General features: G+C 40.0%; 1 pseudogene; it reads right to left on the bottom strand.

Moving 5' to 3' along the window:
• The window catches only part of LOC105002099, a 42,406-nt pseudogene that overhangs the window by 439 nt on the left and 21,135 nt on the right, over positions 1–20,832 (bottom strand).

Here is a 20,832-nt window from a genome sequence, read left to right on the forward strand (position 1 = left end):
CCGGGAATGGACAGCCACAGGCTTCTGGTGATCAGCCCATCTTTGATCAGCTTCCAGATCTTCTGGTGGGAGTTGGCATTGGTGATTTCACTAGTCTCACTGGGGTCCAACCAGACCTTCTTTTTGCCACAGCAAAGGACACTGGAGGCAAGCCTCTTCTGAAGCCTGAGCGTACTCGTGGCCGCTGCCACAGCGGCGAAAAGCAATGAAGAATTTTAAAGTGTAAAGATTTTTAACAGTAGAGTTGCCATACCTAAACTAATGTAATGCAATTGTTTAAGGTGGTTACTATTAAAATGTTTTTTTTTCTTTTTTTTTAATTTTATTTTATTTTTAAACTTTACATAATTGTATTAGTTTTGCCAAATATCAAAATGAATCCGCCACCGGTATACATGTGTTCCCCATCCTGAACCCTCCTCCCTCCTCCCTCCCCATACCATCCCTCTGGGTCGTCCCAGTGCTCTAGCCCCAAGCATCCAGTATCGTGCATCGAACCTGGACTGGCATCTCGTTTCATACATGATATTTTACATGTTTCAATGCCATTCTCCCAAATCTTCCCACCCTCTCCCTCTCCCATAGAGTCCATAAGACTGTTCTATACATCAGTGTCTCTTTTGCTGTCTGGTACACAGGGTTATTGTTACCATCTTTCTAAATTCCATATATATGCGTTAGTATACTGTATTGGTGTTTTTCCTTCTGGCTTACTTCACTCTGTATAATAGGCTCCAGTTTCATCCACCTCATTAGAACTGATTCAAATGAATTCTTTTTAATGGCTGAGTAATACTCCATTGTGTATATGTACCACAGCTTTCTTATCCATTCATCTGCTGATGGACATCTAGGTTGCTTCCATGTCCTGGCTATTATAAAGAACTTTGAAAAGTTAAACACCATCAGCATTAAAAATTTTATTTATGGATGAAGGTGGTCAAGATGGCAGAGCAGGACACAGAGCTCATCTGCTTCCATGAACATATCAAAAACACATCTACATGTGGAGCAGTTCTCACTGAAAACTGACTGGAGACTGGATGAAAGAACCGTCTACAGCAAAGACTGTATGAAAAATCCAAGCTGAATTGGGTAGGAAGGGAAGGGAAACAAACAGGTCAGGACCTGTACCTCTGGGAGAGGACACAGAAGAGGAGAGGGATTACAGGACCCACACATTCTCCCTAGAGAGTGAATGGTTCCATCCACATGTTGGGTGCCCCAGCTCTGGGGTCCAACACCAGCAGGACATGTCCCCTTAGCTGGTTTGAAAACCAATGGGGCCTACAGAGGGGCTGTAATAAAAACCTAGACTCTGTGTGTGAGGAGCATGCACACACTTGTTTATTCCCAAAACATGGCAGAGAAAACAGACTGAAACTGCCCAGGCTTCTGGCTGCTTTCCTGAAACCTAATGAATGAGAGATTATTTGCAAATAATATGCCCAATATCCAAAATATATAAACAGCTCATACAATCCAATATCAAGAAAACAACAGCTTGATTAGAAAACGGGTAGAGGATTGGAGTAGATTTTTTCCTAGAGAAGACATATAGATGGTCAATAAGCACATGAAAAAATGCTCTACATCACTAATCATGAGAAATGCAAGTCAAAACCACAATGAGATGCCACCTTATACCCGTCAGAATGGCTGTCAAAACAAAGTCCACAAATAACAAATGCTGGCAAGGATGTAGGAAAAGGGAATCCTAGTACACTGTTAGTAAAAATATAAATTGGTGTAGCCACTGTAGAAGAGAGTATTTGAGATTTTCGTCAAAAAACAAAAACTAGAACTACCATACGATACAGAAATTCCACTCCTGGATGTAAATCCAAAGAAAATAACACAAATTCAAAAAGACACATGCACCCCAATGTTCATAGCAGCATTATTTACAATAGTCAAAATGTGAAAACAATGTAAGTGTCTACCAACAGATTAGTGGATACAGATGTCATGTATACATAGAATGGACTGTTAGTCATAAAAAAAAAGAATAAAATTCTATCATTCACAACTACATGGATGCATCTAGAGGGTATTATGCTTAGACAAATAAGTTAGAGAAAGACAAATACTGTATGTTATCATTCATATGTGGAATCGAAAAAAGAAAAGCTAATGACAAGGATATACTGTATAATGTGGGGAATATAACAAATATTTTATAACTATAAATGGAGTATCAGTTCAGTTCAGTTCAGTCGCTCAGTCGTGTCCCATTCTTTGCAACCCCATGGACTGCAGCATTCCAGGCCTCCCTGTCCATCACCAACTTCCGGAGTTGACTCAAATTCATGTCCATTGAGTTGGTGATGCCATCCAACCATCTTATCTTCTGTCATCCCCTTCTCCTGCCCTCAATCTTTCCCAGCATCAGGGTCTTTTCCAATGAGTCAGCTCTTCGCATCAGGTGGCCAAAGTATTGGAGTTTCAGCTTCAACATCAGTCCTTCCAATGAACACCCAGGACTGATTTCCTTTAGGATGCACTGGTTGGATCTCCTTGCAGTCCAAGGGACTCTGAAGAGTCTTCTCCAACACCACAGTTCAAAAGCATCAATTCTTCAGTGCTAGCTTTCTTTATAGTTCAACTCTCACCTTTAAAAATTGCAGATCACTATATTGTACCTGTAACTTATATAATGGATTTCCCAGGTGGCTCAATGGTAAAGAATCTGCCTGCAATGCAGGAGACCTGGGTTCAATCCCTGGGTCAGGAAGATCCCCTGAAGGAGGAAATGGCAACCCACTCCAGGATTCTTGCCTGGGAAATCCCACGGACAGACAAGCCTGGTGGGCTGCCATCCATGGGATGGCAAAAGAATTAGACACTACTTAGTAACTAAACAACAACAACTTATATAATATTGTTCAGTAACTATACTCCAACAAAAGAAAAATTAAAATGGAGCTTAGATTTTTTAAATAAAACAAATGAATGAATATGGCAAAACAGCAACAAATTTACAGGTATAGACAACAGACTGGTGATTATTATCTGTGGAAGGGGTAGAGAGAGGCTGAACAGGGGTAGGGGGTTGAGAGATAAAAACTACTCTGTATAAAATGGATAGGTAGGGAGGTGAGGGAGGCTCAAGAGGGAGGAGACATACACATAATTATGACTGATTTTCACTGATGTATAGCAGAAACCACCACAGCATTGTAAAGCAATTATGCTCTAATAAAAAAAAATTTTTTTAATGGATATGCTACAGCACAAGAAATATAGCCAGTATTCTACAATAATTTTAAATGGAGTATAATCTGGAAAAATATTTAAGTACTGTTATATAACTGAAACTATAATATTATAAATCAACTATACTTAAAATTAGAATAAATTTGAAAAAATGTAATAATTAAGTATACTTTTTGGAGACAACACATACCCATAAAAGAAAAAAAAAGAAAATTATATTTATGATAGTCTAATACAGTTACTACTGGACTGAGGTATATAAATACTTCTATGTGTTTCAACAGAAGTTTTAGAATGAGAGGCTATATAGCTTGTCATGGCCATAATGATTGTCACATTAAATTTTATTATTTATCCTAAGTCAAATACTCATTGACAGAGTTCGAACTAGAACTCAGGTCTTTTCTCTACTGATCCAAAGCCCTGCTCGATGACCCTGTCAGATCCTACCAACAAAAGATCTTAGCAGCGTCTCCAGGGGATATTAAGCTCCCTGCATAATTCTACGGCATGTTCTACCCTCACTCTTCTGATGTTGAAATTCAAGCATATAAGGTTTCAAGTCAAAGAACATTAATTGTTCCCAACCAACACAGAAAAATGTTCGAGAAGAAATAAATTGAAACTGCAATAATGAATCGTATTTTAGAACTTTGTATTTCAGTGTAATAGTTAAACTAAAAATTATTAAGTACCTTTGCACCAGACTACTTTAAGTGCTTTGCATCAGTGCATGCTTTACTGCTCATGTTGTTGCTGTTCACTTGCCCACTCATGTCCAACTCTTTGTGACCCCATGGACTGCAGCACACCAAGCCTCCCTGTCCCTCAGTGCACTTCAGTTCAGTTCAGTCACTCAGTCGTGTCCGACTCTTTGCGACCCCATAAATCACAGGACGCCAGGCCTCCCTGTCCATCACCAACTCCCGGAGTTCACTCCGACTCACATCCATCCAGTCGGTGATGCCATCCAGCCATCTCATCCTCTGTCATCCCCTTCTCCTCCTGCCCCCAATCCCATCCAGCATCAGAGTCTTTTCCAATGAGTCAACTCTGCATGAGGTGGCCAAAGTACTGGAGTTTCAGCTTTAGCATCATTCCTTCCAAAGAACACCCAGGGCTGATCTCTTTCAGAATGGACTGGTTGAATCTCCTTTCAGTCCAAGGGACTCTCAAGAGTCTTCTCCAACACCACAGTTCAAAAGCATCAACTCTTTGGCACTCAGTTTTCTTCACAGTCCAACTCTCACATCCACACATGACCACAGGAAAAACCATAGCCTTGACTAGATGGACCTTTGTTGGTAAAGTAATGTTTCTGATTTTCAGTATGCTATCTAGGTTGGTCATACTTTCCTTCCAAGGAGTAAGCATCTTTTAATTTCATGGCTGCAGTCACCATCTGCAGTGATTTTGGAGCCCAAAAAAATAAAGTCTGCCACTGTTTCCACTGTTTCCCCATCTATTTCCCATGAAGTGATGGGACCGGATGCCATGATCTTCGTTTTCTGAATGTTGAGCTTTAAACCAACTTTTTCACTCTCCTCTTTCACTTTCATCAAGAGGCTTTTTTAGTTCCTCTTCACTTTCTGCCATAAGGGTGGTGTCATTTGCATATCTGAGGTCCCTGTCCCTCACCATCTCTCAAAGTCTGCCCAAGTTTATATCCATTACTGCTCATAGCTAACTATAAAACTGATACTCTTAGGACCCCATTTTACAGATATGAAAACTGGAACAAAGATGATACACTAAGTAGCAGAGCTAGTGTTTGAATACAAGCAAGCCCACACCAGAGTACACACTCAGTCAGTCTTACAAATCTTTAATACGTAGTCCATAATGGTGAATCAATGCATCAGATCAATGTTGGAGTTGGGAGCATCATCATAGGAAATAATCTCTGAATCTTTTTTCCTTTCTTGGTTACAATTATGCTCTCTGGTACCTGTTAATGGCTAAGACTTTCTTGGACTTCTCAATTTTCCTTACACAAGCCCAGGCCATTAGTATGGAGAATATTGGCTTCCCTGGTGGCTCACTGTTGGAGAGTCTGCCTGCCAATGCAGGAGACAGGTGTTTGATCCCTGACTGGGGAAGATCCCACATGCCAGTGGAGGAACTAAGTCTGTGCACCACAGCTATTGCGACTGTGGTCTAGAGCCCGTGAGCCACAACTACCGAGCCCGTGAGCAGCAACCACTGAAGCCTGTGTGCCCTGGAACCTGGGCTCCACAAGAGAAGCCCACACACCACAACGAGAGAGTAGCTGACACAGCAGCGAAGACCCAGCCCAGCAAAAACACATAAATAAAATAAAACAAAACTCTTAAAAAAATACGGAGAACTTTTCAACACAGAATCATCAACTAGAGAATTTTGGCTAACAAGGACTATCTACCATCTTGACAAAACAACTAATCAGCTGCTAACAGTCAAGATCCTTCTGATTTTAAGCTTCCCTTTTATTATTAATAAGGTCAACAGCAGCTTCCCTGAGATATTCTTTTACATGCTTATAAAGACCTCCATGCTTTTACAATTTTCTACTTCATTTTCCCCAGAATAATTTTCTCTTTTAAAATCAAAGTCAGTAATTAGAAGCTGCCATATGGCACCCCACTCCAGTACTCTTGCCTGGAAAATCCCATGGACGGAAGAGCCTGGTAGGCTGCAGTCTATGGGGTTGCGAAGAGTTGGACACTTTCACTTTTCACTTTCATGCACTGGAGAAGGAAATAGCAACCCACTCCAGTGTTCTTGCCTGGAGAATCCCAGGGATGGGGGAGCCTGGTGGGCTGCCATCTCAGGGGTTGCACAGAGTCGGACATGACTGAAGTGACTTAGCAGCAGCAGCAGCAGCATACCTTGATACATTGGCATATCCTACAGACATTCTGAAGTTGTGCAAATGACCCTGGTGCATTTTGGAGTATTTTAAGAAAGTCTCCTGGATAATTTTACAAAGCATTCCTGGATACTTTGGACTCTCTTAACTCAAGAGTCATGTTTCATGTACACTATTCAAAGCTGGGGATTAAACACAGAGTAAAATGACCTGATATTTTGTTAAAGAGAACCTGAAACATACTGTGCTATTTTTACTTTTAAAGAACCCAGGGATCAAAAGCTTACCATTCAACTGGGTTAATTACTGCTAAATCCACCTAAAAGACAAATGTAGGGGGCAAAACTATACTAATGCCAAAATAGCAATAATTTGCTAGAGATATTTTTTTGGCCTCTGTTCTAAACGTTCTTAGTTGAAAAGAATCTTCCCATGCTCTTTAACAAGAATTGAGCAGAAAGAAGCCAATTTTTGCCTGCTATCCTCAAAGGAATTCTTTCTAATTGCATTTTTAAATTAACTACTAATGAAATGTGAAAATGAATGCAGAGCCTTGGAAACAGAAGAAAAATAAAAACTGGGAGGATTTGCCTAAAGGAATAGAGAAAATATGAAAAGTAAGTGCACTCCTGAGAATTATATGAATAAAATATTACATAGTACAATATGAAACAAGTTTATGACAAAACTTGTTGTTTTGGAGTGGAATTTGGACCACCACAAAGAAAGAAATTTATTTTTTACACAGGACTTTTTTTACACTTTCATTGTTCCTTCATTTATACAGCAACAAAAAGAAATCATCATAAGCATTGCATAATGATTCAAGATGACCTGGGGAGCTGTTGAGCTTGTATGAGATCTGGGACAACAGACAGCTGTTAAGGAAGAGCCACTGAGAGAGTTACGGGGAAAGACAGCAAAAAAGATGTGTGAAAATGGTTCATAGACAACATGGCAATTTACAGCAAATTACAAATCCCCAAAGTCAAGTATGGAAAAATTAGATGACTTCTGAGGGACTTTTCAGAACATGTCTCCAAAACCTTTAAGTTTAAAGAAATTATTTAATAAGGAAGCTGTCAGTGTCTACATTTGGTCTAAAAAACTCTTTTATGATATCAACTCTAAAATGCTATTATACACTGAAAAATTCCCTCTTCCATTATTTAATTGATTATGCTTTTTGTTCAGTATGCTTTACCCTAACAATTACCATTCTTTTCAGACTCTTGGAAAAAAATTCAGTAGTAATATATTAATGAAAAATATCACATCTAGTTTAAAACAATTCTTATACAAAGATTGGTTTTCGCAATATTTCTGAAAAACTAAAGTAGTGTACATCATCATGAGTAAAGACTGGCTTTTGAGAACCAATTTAAAAAAACTTATAACACCCTCTCTAAATAAAAGAAATATTTATTGATTCAAGTATAAGAAAATAGAGTTTGTTTTTTCTACCTATATGACACTGCCAGTTTCTTCAGTTAAGGGCTCAGTTGAGTCTGACTCTGCAACCCAATGGACTGCAGCATACCAGGCTTCGCTGTCCATCACCAACTCCTGGAGCTTGCTCAAACTCATGTCCACTGAGTCGGTGATGCCATCCAACCATCTCATCCTCTGTCGTCCCCTTCTCCTCCTGCCTTCAATCTTTCCCAGTATCAGGGTCTTTTCCAATGAGTCAGTTCGTATCAGGTGGCCAAGTATTGGAGCTTCTGCTTCAGTGGTCCCTCTAATGCATATTCAGGACTGATCTCCTTTAAGATGGACTGGTTAGATTTCCTTGCAGTCCAAGGGACTCTCAAGAGTCTTCTCCAATACCACAGTTCAAAAGCATCAATTCTTTGGTGCTCAGCTTTCTTCATGGTTCAACTGTCACATCCATACATGACTACTGGAAAAACCACAGCTTTGACTAGACAGATGTTTGTCAGCAAAATAATGTCTCTGCTTTCAATTATCCTTCAATAAAAAATAAATTAATTTTAAAAAATAACCTAAAAAAAATGTTGGGGGAAAAAAAAAACGCTGTCTAGGCTTGGTCACAGCTTTTCTTCCAAGGGGCAAGTGTCTTTTAATTTCATGGCTGCAGTCACCATCTGTAGTGATTTTGGAGCCCCCCAAAATAAAGTCTGACACTGTTTCCACTGTTTCCCCATCTATTTCCCATGAAGTGATGGGACCAGATGCCATGATCTTAGTTTTCTGAATGTTGAGCTTGAAGCCAACTTTTTCACTTTCGTCTATCACTTTCATCAAGAGGCTTTTTAGTTCCTCTTCACTTTCTGCCATAAGGGTGGTGTCATCTGCATATCTGACGTTATTGATATTTCTCCCGGCAATCTTGATTCCAGCTTGTGCTTCTTCCAGCCCAGCATTTCTCATGATGTACTCTGCAGATAAGTTAAATAAGCAGGGTGACAACATATAGCCTTGACGTATTCTTTTCCCAATTTGGAACCAGTTCGTTGTTCCATGTCCGATTTTATCTGTTGCTTCTTGACCTGCACGCAGATTTCTCAGGAGGCAGGTAAGGTGGTCTGGAATTTCCATCTCTTGAAGAATTTTCCATAGTTGTTGTGATCCACACAGTCAAACACTTTAGTGTAGCCAATGAAGCAGAAGTAGATGTTTTTCTGGAATTCGCTTGCTTTTTCTATGATCCAATGGATGTTGGCAATGTGATCTCTGGTTCCTCTACCTTTTCTTAATCCAGCTTGAACATCTGAAGTTCTTGGTTCACATACTGTTGAAGCCTAACTTGGAGAATTTTGAGCATTACTTTGCTAGCGTGTGAGATAAGTGTATTTGTGCAGTAATATGAACATTCTTTGGCATTGCCTTTCTTTGGGATTGGAATGAAAACTGACCTTTTCCAGTCCACTACTGAGTTTTCCAAATTTTCTGGCATATTGAGTGCAGCACTTTCACAGCATCATCTTTTAGGATTTGAAATAGCTCATCTGGAATCCCATCACCTCCACTAGCTTTTTTCATAGTGATTCTTCCTAAGGCCCACTTAACCTCACACTTCAGAATGTCTGGCTCTAGGAAAGGGATCACACCATTGTGGTTATCTGGGTCATGAAGATCTTTCTTGTATAGTTCTTCTGTGTATTCTTGCCACCTCTTCTTATTATCTTCTGCTTCTGTTAGGCCCATACCGTTTCTTTTATTGTGCCCATCTTTGCATGAAATATTCTCTTGGTATCTCTAATTTTCTTGAAGAGCGCTCTAGTCTTTCCCATTCTATTATTTTCCTGTATTTATTTTCACTGATCATTTAGGAAGGCTTTCTTATCTCTCCTTGTTATTTTTTGGAATTCTGCATTCAGATGGATATATCTTTCCTTTTCTCCTTTGCCTTTTGCTTTTCTTTTCTCAGCTATTTGTAAGACCTCCTTGGACAATCATTTTGCCTTTTTGCATTTCTTTCTTGCAGATGGTTTTGATCGTAGGTTCCTGTACAACGTCATGAACCTCCATCCATAGTTCTTCAGGCACTCCATCAGATTTAATGCCTTAAATCTATTTGTCACTTCCACTGTACAATCATAAGGGATTTGGTTTAGGTCATACCTGAATGGTCTAGTAGTTTTCCCTACTTTATTCAATTTAAGTCTGAACTTTGCAATAAGGAGTTCTTCCTGATCTGAGCCACAGTTAGCTCCTGGTCTTGTTTTTGTTGACTGTATAGAGCTTCTCCATCTTTGGATGCAAAGAATATAATCAATCTGATTTTGGTATTCACCATCTAGTGAGGTCCATGTGTAGAGTCATCTTATGTTGTTGGAAGAGGTGTTTGCTATAACCAGTGCATGATACTGTATGACTCATTTAATCCAATTTCTTATCTATAAACAGGAAGTGGTCATATCTATTTTGCTTGTTCATGAGAACTAAGTGTGGGAGCCTGTGTAAAATGCTTCACATACATTAAGATTCAGTAAGATTTTGCCTGCTGCCTTATTCTGAGTAAAGAATGCATTCTTCCTAAATACTCTTTATCAACCATGGAGATTATAGGAAGAGGTTTTAAATTAAAGATAATAAAAAGAGTAAAAATTCAATAAATAATAAATAAGTGATCTCAGTGCTATATCAAAGACATATTCATGCTGAATATGGTATAAAAGAATATGTTTCAAATTTAGGAACTAATGATTCTAATTTATGTGACTGTGTAGTTAAAAACAACATACAATCTGAGTTTTACATTGCTACATACAGGTCTTTAATGCTAACTTTGAACTACAGTCAATAGTAATAACCAGAAAATGGTTTAGTAGTTTCCTTAGATGAAGTATTTAAAAAGACATGGTTAAATAATTTAAATTGATTAACAATCTGATCCAATAAGTTTCCTCTCATAAACACCTATTTTCTAGAAGACTTTAGACCAAGATGGCCAAGAAACCAAGAGATCAAAACATCCCCCCCACCATCTTCATATGAAGATCAACAAAAACTTCACCAACATAGTAGAACAAAAACCTGAGAAAAACCACACAGAAAGAGAAGACAGCTTCATTTCAGCTGCATCATCCCCTTTTCCAAACTTCTCAGAGCCAAGAGGGATATCCCCAGCTAGAAAGAGTTATTCTTCCTTGAAAAGGGAGAACAAGTCAGGTAATTAATCAGCTTCCCCAGTCTTCCAGGGCAGGAAGGTCCCACTTGGTTATTACCGCATCCAGACCAGCAAAGCCAAGACATACAGGGAATCATAGAAACAAGGAAGAAAAGCAGAGACTACCTGTAAAAGTCACACAGCACAACAGCCACACTACCCAGTAACAGTGAACGGCTTGAACAGATAAACCCAGCAGTTTTCACCACTGAAGCAGCAACAAAAGGCTAGCAAAGCGGCCAGGGACCTTCTGCAGCTTCACTAGCTTCCACCCCACAGGTAGCCATGTTTGATTATACCAGCTTCTGGGTCCCCTCTCTGCTACCCACTCCCACTTAAGACCCCAAGGCACCCTGCATGAGATCAGTGTCAGATGAGACACTAAAGAAGAAATGATTAGTAAACTTTAACACATAGCAATAGAAACTATCCAAGATGAAATGGAGAGAGAAAAAGACTGAAGAAAAAAGAAAAGAATAGTGACCTGCTGGCCAACTTCAAGTGACCTCTCAGTATCAGTTCGTTCGCTCCGTCATGTCTGACTCTTTGCAGCCCCATGGACTGCAGCACGCCAGGCCTCCCTGTCCATCACCAACTCCCAGAGCTTGCTCAAACTCATGTCCATCGAGTCGGTGATGCCATCCAATCATCTCATCCTCTGCCGTCCCCTTCTCCTCCCGCCTTCAATCTTTCCCAGCATCAGGGTCTTTTTCCAGTGAGTCAGTTCTTCACACCAGGTGGCCAAAGTGACCTAAAGTACATGTAATTCAAGTCCCCAAAAGAAAGGGGTAGGGTGGAAATAGGACAAAAAGTAATGGCCAAATTACTTGTTGAAATTAAATGAAAGCATAAGCCACAGCTCTTAAGAAGCCCAATAAATCTCAAGTACCAAATGTGAATAAAATTATACCAAGCATATCAAAATTAAATTGCTTAAAAATATATGTAAAATAAATCTTAAAAGCAGCCAGGGGGCAGGGGGAAACCACATCATTTACAGAGAGACAAATAATTGAAGATTTCATGTCAGAATGCAGCAAGGCAGAAACAGGAAAGCAACATCTTCCATATACTGAAAGAAAAGAAAATGGCAACCAAAATTCTATATTTGGTAAAAATAATTTCCAAAACATATAAAATAAAAACATTCCCAGATGTACAAAAGCTTAATGGTAGATCTGAACTATAATATGACATATAATTTACACAATAAATAATGTATTGTACATATTTTATAACTTAATATGAATATATATTGAAATTTATTTCTATATAAAGTCCTTCAGGCATCAAGAAAATGATAGGTAGATGGAGGTTTGATTGCTGAGGAATGTATAACAGAAGAAATGGTAAAAATGTGAGTAAATGTAAAAGGCTTTTAAATTTATTTTTATTGCCTTTTAAAAAATAATTTAAAAATTTAAAGAAAAGTAATAACATATTTAGTGGTTTAGAACCATATGGAGAAGGAAAATACACAGTATTAAAAACTGGCAAAAAAGTTGGATTGTGATTTTCTAGTCTCCTGAATAACCTGATTTACCTTCTGAATTTTTGAAGGTACCTTCTGAATTTACCTTCTCTGCCATATTTGTCCCATTCTTCAGCTCTAAAATATATGTATATATATATGTATTCAAAATTATTTTTACATATATTTTACTTTATTGAAAATCTAAGTATGAGTGGGTTTTGAGATGTGTAATCCAACAGGATAGTCACAAAAAACACACATACACAAAAAAACTTTGCTTTTCTTTTACAGTTTTATTGAGGTGTAACTGCCACACAAAAACTGCACATATATAAAGTGTACAGTTTTAGGAGTTTTGATATGTGTATATGCCCACAAAAGCATCTTAACAATAAAGATAAGTAACACATTCAGAGAATGAATCAAGTTTTGTAGGAGTCCAGAGGCATCCATTGCAACTGATCTAGGAATGAGCAGAAAATGGAAGGGATAACTAAAAACCCTTAAATTTTCCCAGATATTAAGTGGACTTTGGCCCCCAACTGACCAATAGATTATTTGAAATAGACTTCAATTGTTTCCTGCGTTTTTTCCCTTTCAATAAGCAGCAGAATTTTCCTCCAGCTGTCAAATATTGTGAAGGGTCTAAGAGTTTACACTGTTTAGAAGCTAAATGTTTCATGAATGCTCGGCCAAAGACACAAACCTCCTGGGTCAATGACAAAGATTTAGTTACTCAAGACACTGCAAGCAGTGTGAGCATTAGCATATTTTATAGCAGTTTCTAGAGTCCCAGTTTCCAGAGGGCCACACAAAGGCTGAATAACAACTGCACATGTGGTGGATTACAACACAGCAAAGAAACCTGAGCTAAGGGAATTCAAATCTTTTGTTATGACCAGTAAGTAAGCCTGCCTTCTGTGTCAGAGGGAGACATTATCTGTCTTTCGAGGCTATTCCTATACAAACATCCAAGCAAAGACAGTGAGCAAAAATGGCAAGTCAGTGCCTCTGCTCACAAGATCTTCAGAAACATGAGACAACCATAGTATTTCCCAACAATAACCGTTCCTCATCTGGTGAAATTTTTCATGAGTGAGCCATTCCATCACCCACTCTGATTAATCTGACCACAAGGACTGGAACCAGATCCATTTGATTTGTTCCATAAAACATCTCATTAGAGCTCCTGGGGCAGGATGAGAAAAACTGGTGGTACTGACCTCAACCAGGCTCCTTGGGTCCTGCAACCAAACAGCTTAACAAATACCACAGATTTCTAAGGTCTGTCTTACAAAGTGTATGAGTCAGTTGGGCTGCCATCACAAAGTACAGGCATAACTCTGAGATATTGTAGGTTCAGTTCCAGACGACCACAATAAAGCAAATGTTGCAATAAAGTGAGTCTCAGGAATCTTTTGGTTTCCCAGTGCTTACAAAAAGTTGTGTTCTATGCTGCAGTCTTTTAAGTGTGTGATAGCAGTATGTCTAAAAGAAATGTACATACCATAATTCTAAAATGCTCTGTTGGTATAAATAGACTTAGGACTTCCCTGGTAGCTCAGCTGGTAAAGAATCTGACTGCAATGAAGGAGACCCCAGTTTGATTCCTGGGTTGGGAGGATCCACTGGAGAAGGAACAGTTCACCCACTCCAGTATTCTTGGGCTTCCCTGGTGGCTCAGCTGACAAAGAATCCACCTGCAATGCCAGAAATCTGGGTTCTATCCCTGGGTTGAGAAGATCCCCTGGAGAAGGGAATGGTTATCCACTCCAGTATTCTGGCCTGGAGAATTCCATAGACTATTCAGACATGACTGAGCGACTTTCACATTATAGCAGTAACATCAAAGATCACTGATCAATCACAGGCCACCATAACAAATATACTAATAGTGAAACATTTGAACTATTGTAAGAGTTATCAAAATGTTACACAGAGACATGAAGTGAGCAAATGCTATTGGGAAAATGGTGTTGACAGATTTGGTTAATATGGGTTGCCACAAACTTTCCATCTGTAAAAAACATGTCTGCAAAGTGCAATACAATGAAGTATGTCTTTTACCACAGACCTCATGGCTTAAGCAACAGAAATTTATTTTCTCACATTTCCGGAGGCTAGATGTCCAAGATTCAGGTGTCAGTAGGTTTGGTTTCTCCTGAGGCTTCTCTGCTAGGCTGGCAGATGGCCAACTTTTCACATGGCCTTTCCTCTGTGTATTTTCATCCCTGGTGTCTCTCCCTCTTCTTGAAAAGACACCAGTAATATTGTATTAGAGCCCCACCTCATTTTAACTCAAAGAGATCTTTAAAATTTTATTTCAAAATACAGTAACATCATGCAGCACTGGGGCTTAGGACTTCAACCTATGAACTAGATTGGGGGAGGTGGTGAGAATACAACTCAGCCCATGACAGAAAATAAGGTAGATTTCCCCTTAATTTTAGGTATTGATCTTTCCACTTGTCCAGAGGCCTTAATCCAGATACAGCAGGATGATTAGTGAATGACCTACTGATGGTAATTAGTATTAGTGATCACAGACTCTGTGCTGGTGCATAAGGATAATTCTATCATCTATGGCAATTCTGGTCAATGCCTAGAATACAATGCCTAATACAATACTAATACAAATGCCTTCCAGGGCTTCAGCTAAAGTGAGGGACAAATTTCTCCACGATTTTTTGTTCTTTTTACCCCCAGCATTACTGAGATATAATTGACATGTAACACTGCATAGGTTTAAGGTACACAACTGGTTGATTTGACACACTTACAGATTATAAAATGATTGCCGCCATAGTGTTAGCTAATGTCTCCATCATGTCACACAATTACCATTTCTTTTGGGGATGATAACTTTAAAGATTTACTATCTAACAACTTTTATATATATAATACATTATGGCTAACTATAATCACCATGCCATACATGAGCTCCCCAGAAATTATTCATCTTATAATTGGAAGTTTTTACTCTTTGATCAAAATCTCCCCATTTCCCCCACCTCTCAGGCTCTGGTAACCACCATTCTACTCTCTGTTCTAAAGACAAGAAATAACAAGTGTTGGCAAGGACGTGGAGGAAAGGGAATCCTTAAGTACTATTGGTCAGAATGTAAAGTGGTACAGTCACTATGGACAACAGTATGGAAGTTCCTTGAAAAATTAAAGCTAAAACTACCACGGGATCCAGCAATTCCATCCATGGGTATATATACAAAGAAAATGAATTTGAAGAGGTATCTATACTTCTATGTTTACTGCAGCATTATTCACAATAGGCAAGATATGGAACAATGTAAGTGCTCATCAGTGGATGAATGGATGAAAGAAAATTTAGAGATGAGAAAGAAGGAAATCCTGACACTCGTGGCAACATGGATGGACCTGGATCTTGAGGGCATCATGCTAAGTGAAGTAAGTCAGAAAGAGAAAGGCAAATACTATATGATATCAGTGATGGGTGGAATCTCAGTACTTTTTCTAACTGGATGACTCACACCACAAGGATAACTGCCATCAGGGTACATGTAGATAATGAGTCAGCTATCTCTCCAGGAAGCTGCACAGAGAAAGTGACAGGAGAGACCACCACAGCCGTCCGAGGACCACCTGATCTACTGACGCTTCTTTAAACACTAGAACACTAAACAACTTTTATATATATAATACATTATGGCTAACTATAATCACCATGCCATACATAAGCTCCCCAGAAATTATTCATCTTATAATTGGAAGTTTTTACTCTTTGATCAAAATCTCCCCATTTCCCCCACCTCTCAGAAGGTCTCAGATGATAACCTCAAAGGTAAGCGTAGCTGTATTTGCAGGAAGGAGGCAAATTAATGCCTGACTTCCACACCAGAAGCTCGGAAAGGAAATGCTGTTTACAGTTGTTGGCCCTATATTAGTTTGAGGAGCACAGATTGATAGTGCCTCCAAGGTGGCCTCATCTCTAGCTGATGGGCCTTAGGGTTCACAGTTCAGTTCCATAACTAAGTCCAGACCTTTATTTTGTAGTTATTGTGTAAAGGCAGCCAGCCCAATCCGTCATTTTGCCCTTTACCACCAAGGTGAGGGAATTTGTATGCCTCATAGAATTGACTGGGTAACAGGTACAGGAATGGGGCTTGGGCAGACACTCATGGGTGGTGATAGATGTTTTGCATGGAAGGTACAAAAACTGGACCATCCCCTGCTGTTTCTAATAAGCTTCTTAGTAAGATTAAGAGGAGTTAATCTCAAGGTCAAATTATACTGAGAGCTGTCTGGCAGATCCACAAACAAGTTCAATATTATTTCAACCATTTAGGAAAACAACACCAGGTCATTTCTCCTTTGTGAGAAAGTCTCCAGGGCTGATTCTAAAAGAAATATGGAGAACGGCATTGAAACATGTATAATATTATATATGAAACAAATCGCCAGTCCAGGTTCGATGCATGATACAGGATGCTTGGGGCTGGTGCACTGGGATGACCCAGAAGGATGGGATGGGGAGGGAGGTGGGAAGGGGGTTCAGGATGGGGAACACGTGTACACCCATGGCAGATTCATGTTAATGTATGGCAAAACCAATACAATATTTTAAAGTAATTAGCCTCCAATTAAAATAAATAAATTTATATTTTAAAAAATTAAAAAGTAAAAGAAATATGTTATTAGTGTCTGTCCTCTCCTGCATCATGGAGAGTCTGAGCAATTCCATTTCCAGATGTCAAAATTACTGTTTTCCCTCTACTGCCACAAAATCAATGTGTTTCATTCCAGTAGTTCTAAGTTTACCTTCTCCCAATCATGCCTAGACTTCTATAAGAGTTATAACATCTATAAGAGTTAGGCCAAACAGGGACAAGAGCATTCCTAAAGAATTTACAGAGACCCATTATGTCCCTGCTTTGGCCTTCATGAGACTGTGGAGGAGAACTCGGCCAGCAGGTATACCCAGCCGAATGGTCATTCCAATTATGACCAAGGACCATGTCAATTCCGCAGGAGAATGCAGATGGCTGAACCAGCATTACGTTTGAATATAGTAGCCCCTCTTGGCTATGCTATACCTGGAAAATGTACAAATCAGGCCAACCTGGGGTTGCAGTTAAGGTAAAGAAAGGAGCATCATGTCCAGAAAAGGCCAGGTTGGAATCCCAAGTTTTCAAAATTGGCTTTAGAACCACCACCCTGTCCTGGATCATATCTCAGCCTTAGTTCCCTAAGGTTGCCGTAACTAATGATCACAAACTTGGTGGTTGAAAACAGCAGAAATTTATTCTCTCACAGCTCTGGATATTAAATGTCTAAAATCAAGCAGGGTCATGCTCCCTCTGAAAAATCTAGAAAAGAATCCTTCCTTGCCTCTTCTAACTTCTGTTGGCTCCCGGTATTACTTGGCTTTTGGCAGCACATCTCCAATTTCTGCATCCAACTTCACAGGGCCCTCCTCAGTGTGAAGCTCTCTATGTTCTCTGTGTCCAAACCTTCTAATAAAAACACCAGTCATTGAATTTAGTACCCACTCTAATTATAGGATGATTTTATCTTAAGATTCAAAATTATATGTGCAAAGACCAATTTTTTCCTAATAAGTTCACATCCTAAGGTTCCAGATAGACATGACTAAACGCATGACATGTTTAGGAAATACAATTCAACTGAGTATCCCCTAGAGGAGGGCATGGCAACCCACTCCAGTATTCTTGCCTGGAGAATCCCATCCCACAGAGGAGCCTGGTGGGCTGCAGTCCATGAGGTCACAAAGAATCAGACATGACTAAAGCAACTCAGCATGCCCAGGGAACATACAAGAAAAAATAATACCTTTCTAGGGACAGCCACATTCAGTGACAAAACAGAGTTACAGATGGACCAGTGGGGACCAGGAGGAGGTAAGAGGTAAAAAATCAGAATAGTTTTTCAGCCAGTGTATCAAGAATATAAGAGGTAAAAGGCATCACAGGCAGCTCAGTGGTAAAGAATTCGCCTGCCAATGCAAGAGATGAGGGTTCGATCCCTGGGTCAGGAAGATCCTCTGGAAAAGGAAATGGAAACCCACTCCAGTATTCTTGCCTGGGAAATTCCATGGATGGGGAGCCTAGCGGGCTACCGTTCATGGGGGCACAGAGAGTCAGACACAACTTACGGACTAAAACACACATACAAAAAAGGTAAAAATCAGAATAGGTTTTGAACCAGTATTTGAAGAAGTAAATTAAATAATACCATTCTAGCTAGGCTCACACATTTAGAGGAATCTCTATTAACTGACGGCTATATTGAGTCAGCAACTTTATTTCAAGAGTCTTTGTAAGGATAAGGTTTCTCCTATGGGGGTAATTATCACTTTATAATAAAAAGCTGCTATGCGACTGGGGCCAGCTCGGTTATGCTCTTGGATACTCCATTCTCACTTGACAAAGGGGAGTACTGGGCCCTTCCCATACCTGAAGTTAGAGTCTAATTTCTTCAACCCCAAAATGAGACTATCAGACCAGAGAGTGACAAGGACTCCTGGGATCAGGCATTCAACTTCTATAAGACCACTGGAGCAAGCTAACTGTTGCATTTTGAAAGGTTGCCTGGTGGTTGTGTCATGGAGATGACAAATATAAAACCCAAAGGATGCCTCTGAATGAAGGCTGGCTCCCATTGCCAGGGGCAAACCATCAAAATAATCAGTCACAGAAACATTTAGCTCAAAAGGATCACTAGGTTATAGAGCCCCAAAGTTATTATCAGCATTTCTCCACACACAGCTGTTGCTGATTGGCAGGCTCCTCTCCGGCACTCATGACACAGAGATACACAGGCATTTGCTACATTAATTACTACTATACATTCAGATCAGAATCTGCAACAGTGGAACACTGAATTGGCTAATAAAACAAGTCCCATGAGATTACACTGGCTTTCTATCACTACCATGGAATAAGTCCCATGAGGTTACATTATCTTCCTATCATGACTGTGGAACTTGCCCAGACCCCATCAATTCAAGTTGGATGCGCCTACCAACATGAGGGCTTCCCTGGTGGCTCAGATGGTAAAGAAGCTGCCTGCAATGCGGGAGACCTGGGTTCGATCCCTGGGTCAGGAAGTTCCCTGGGAGAAGGGAATGGCAACCCACTCCAGTATTCTTGCCTAGAGAATTCCATGGACAGAGGAGCCTGGTGGTCTACAGTCCACTGGGGTCACAAAGAGTTGGACATGACTGAGAAACTACACTTTCACTTTCACCAACATGAGAGACTTCCAAGGTGGCACAGTGGTAAAGTATCCACTTGCCAAGACGAGATGCAGAAGACACGGTTTCGATCTCTGAGCTGGGAAGATCTCTGAAGGAGGAAATGGTGGCCCACTCCAATATTCTTGTGCAGAAAATCCCATGGACAGAGGAGCCTAGTGGGCTGCAATCCATGAGGTCACAGAGAGAGTCAGACACAACTGAGAAAATGAGCACACACGTACACACCCAATATGGGACAGAGTAGAATAACATTAGATTGCCTGTGTCCAACAATTCTATAAAACTTTGAGTCCCTCCCATTTCTGAAGCTCCCCATCATACTCAGAGAAGGGCTCCAGAGGCAGACATCAGCCTGGCGGGGACTCACTTCCTATTTCATAGATGGTCATCTCTCTGTGTCCTCACATGCAAGGAGCAGCAAGGGAGCAGTTTTTCCTTCTGTATAAAAGGGTTTCTTTTATAAGTACACTAATCCCCACCTCCAAATATCATCATTCAGTTCAGTTCAGTTCAGTCGCTCAGCTGTGTCTGACTCTTTGTGACCCCATGAACTGCAGCACACCCGCCTCCCTGTCCATCACCAACTCCCGGAGTCTACTCAAACCCATGTCCATTGAGTCAGTGATGCCATCCAACCATCTCACCCTCTGTCATCCCCTTCTCCTCTTGCCTTCAATCTTTCCCGGAATCAGGGTCTTTTCAAATGAGTCAGCTCTTCACATCAGGTGGCCAAATTATTGGAGTTTCAGCTTCAACATCAGTCCTTCCAATGAACACCCAGGACTGATCTCCTTTAGGATGGACTGCTTGGATCTCCTTGCAGTCCAAGGGACTCTCTAGAGTCTTCTCCAACACCACAGTTCAAAAGCATCAATTCTTCGGCACTCAGCTTTCTTTATAGTCCAGTTCTCACATCCATACATGACCACTGGAAAAACCATAGCCTTGACTAGAGGGACATTTGTTGATAAAGTAATGTCTCTGCTTTTTAATATGCTGTCTAGGTTGGTCATAACTTTCCTTCCAAGGAGTAAATGTCTTTTAATTTCATGGCTGCATTGACCATCTGCAGTGATTTTAGAGTCCAAGAAAATAAAGTATGACACTGTTTCCACTGTTTCCCCATCTATTTACCATGAAGTGATGGGACTGGATGCCAAGATCTTAGTTTTCTGAATGTTGAGTTTTAAGCCAACTTTTTCACTCTCCTCTTTCATTTTCATTAAGAGGCGTTTTAGTTCCTCTTCACTTTCTGCCATAAGGGTGGTGTCATCTGCATATCTGACGTTATTGATATTTCTCCCAGCAATCTTGATTCCAGCTTGTGCTTCTTCCAGCCCAGCATTTCTGATGATGTACTCTGCATATAAGTTAAATAAACAGGGTGACAATATACAGCCTTGACGTAC

Source organism: Bison bison, unplaced genomic scaffold (assembly GCF_000754665.1).
Source record: "Bison bison bison isolate TAMUID 2011002044 unplaced genomic scaffold, Bison_UMD1.0 scf7180017864389, whole genome shotgun sequence".
NCBI lineage: Eukaryota > Metazoa > Chordata > Mammalia > Artiodactyla > Bovidae > Bison > Bison bison.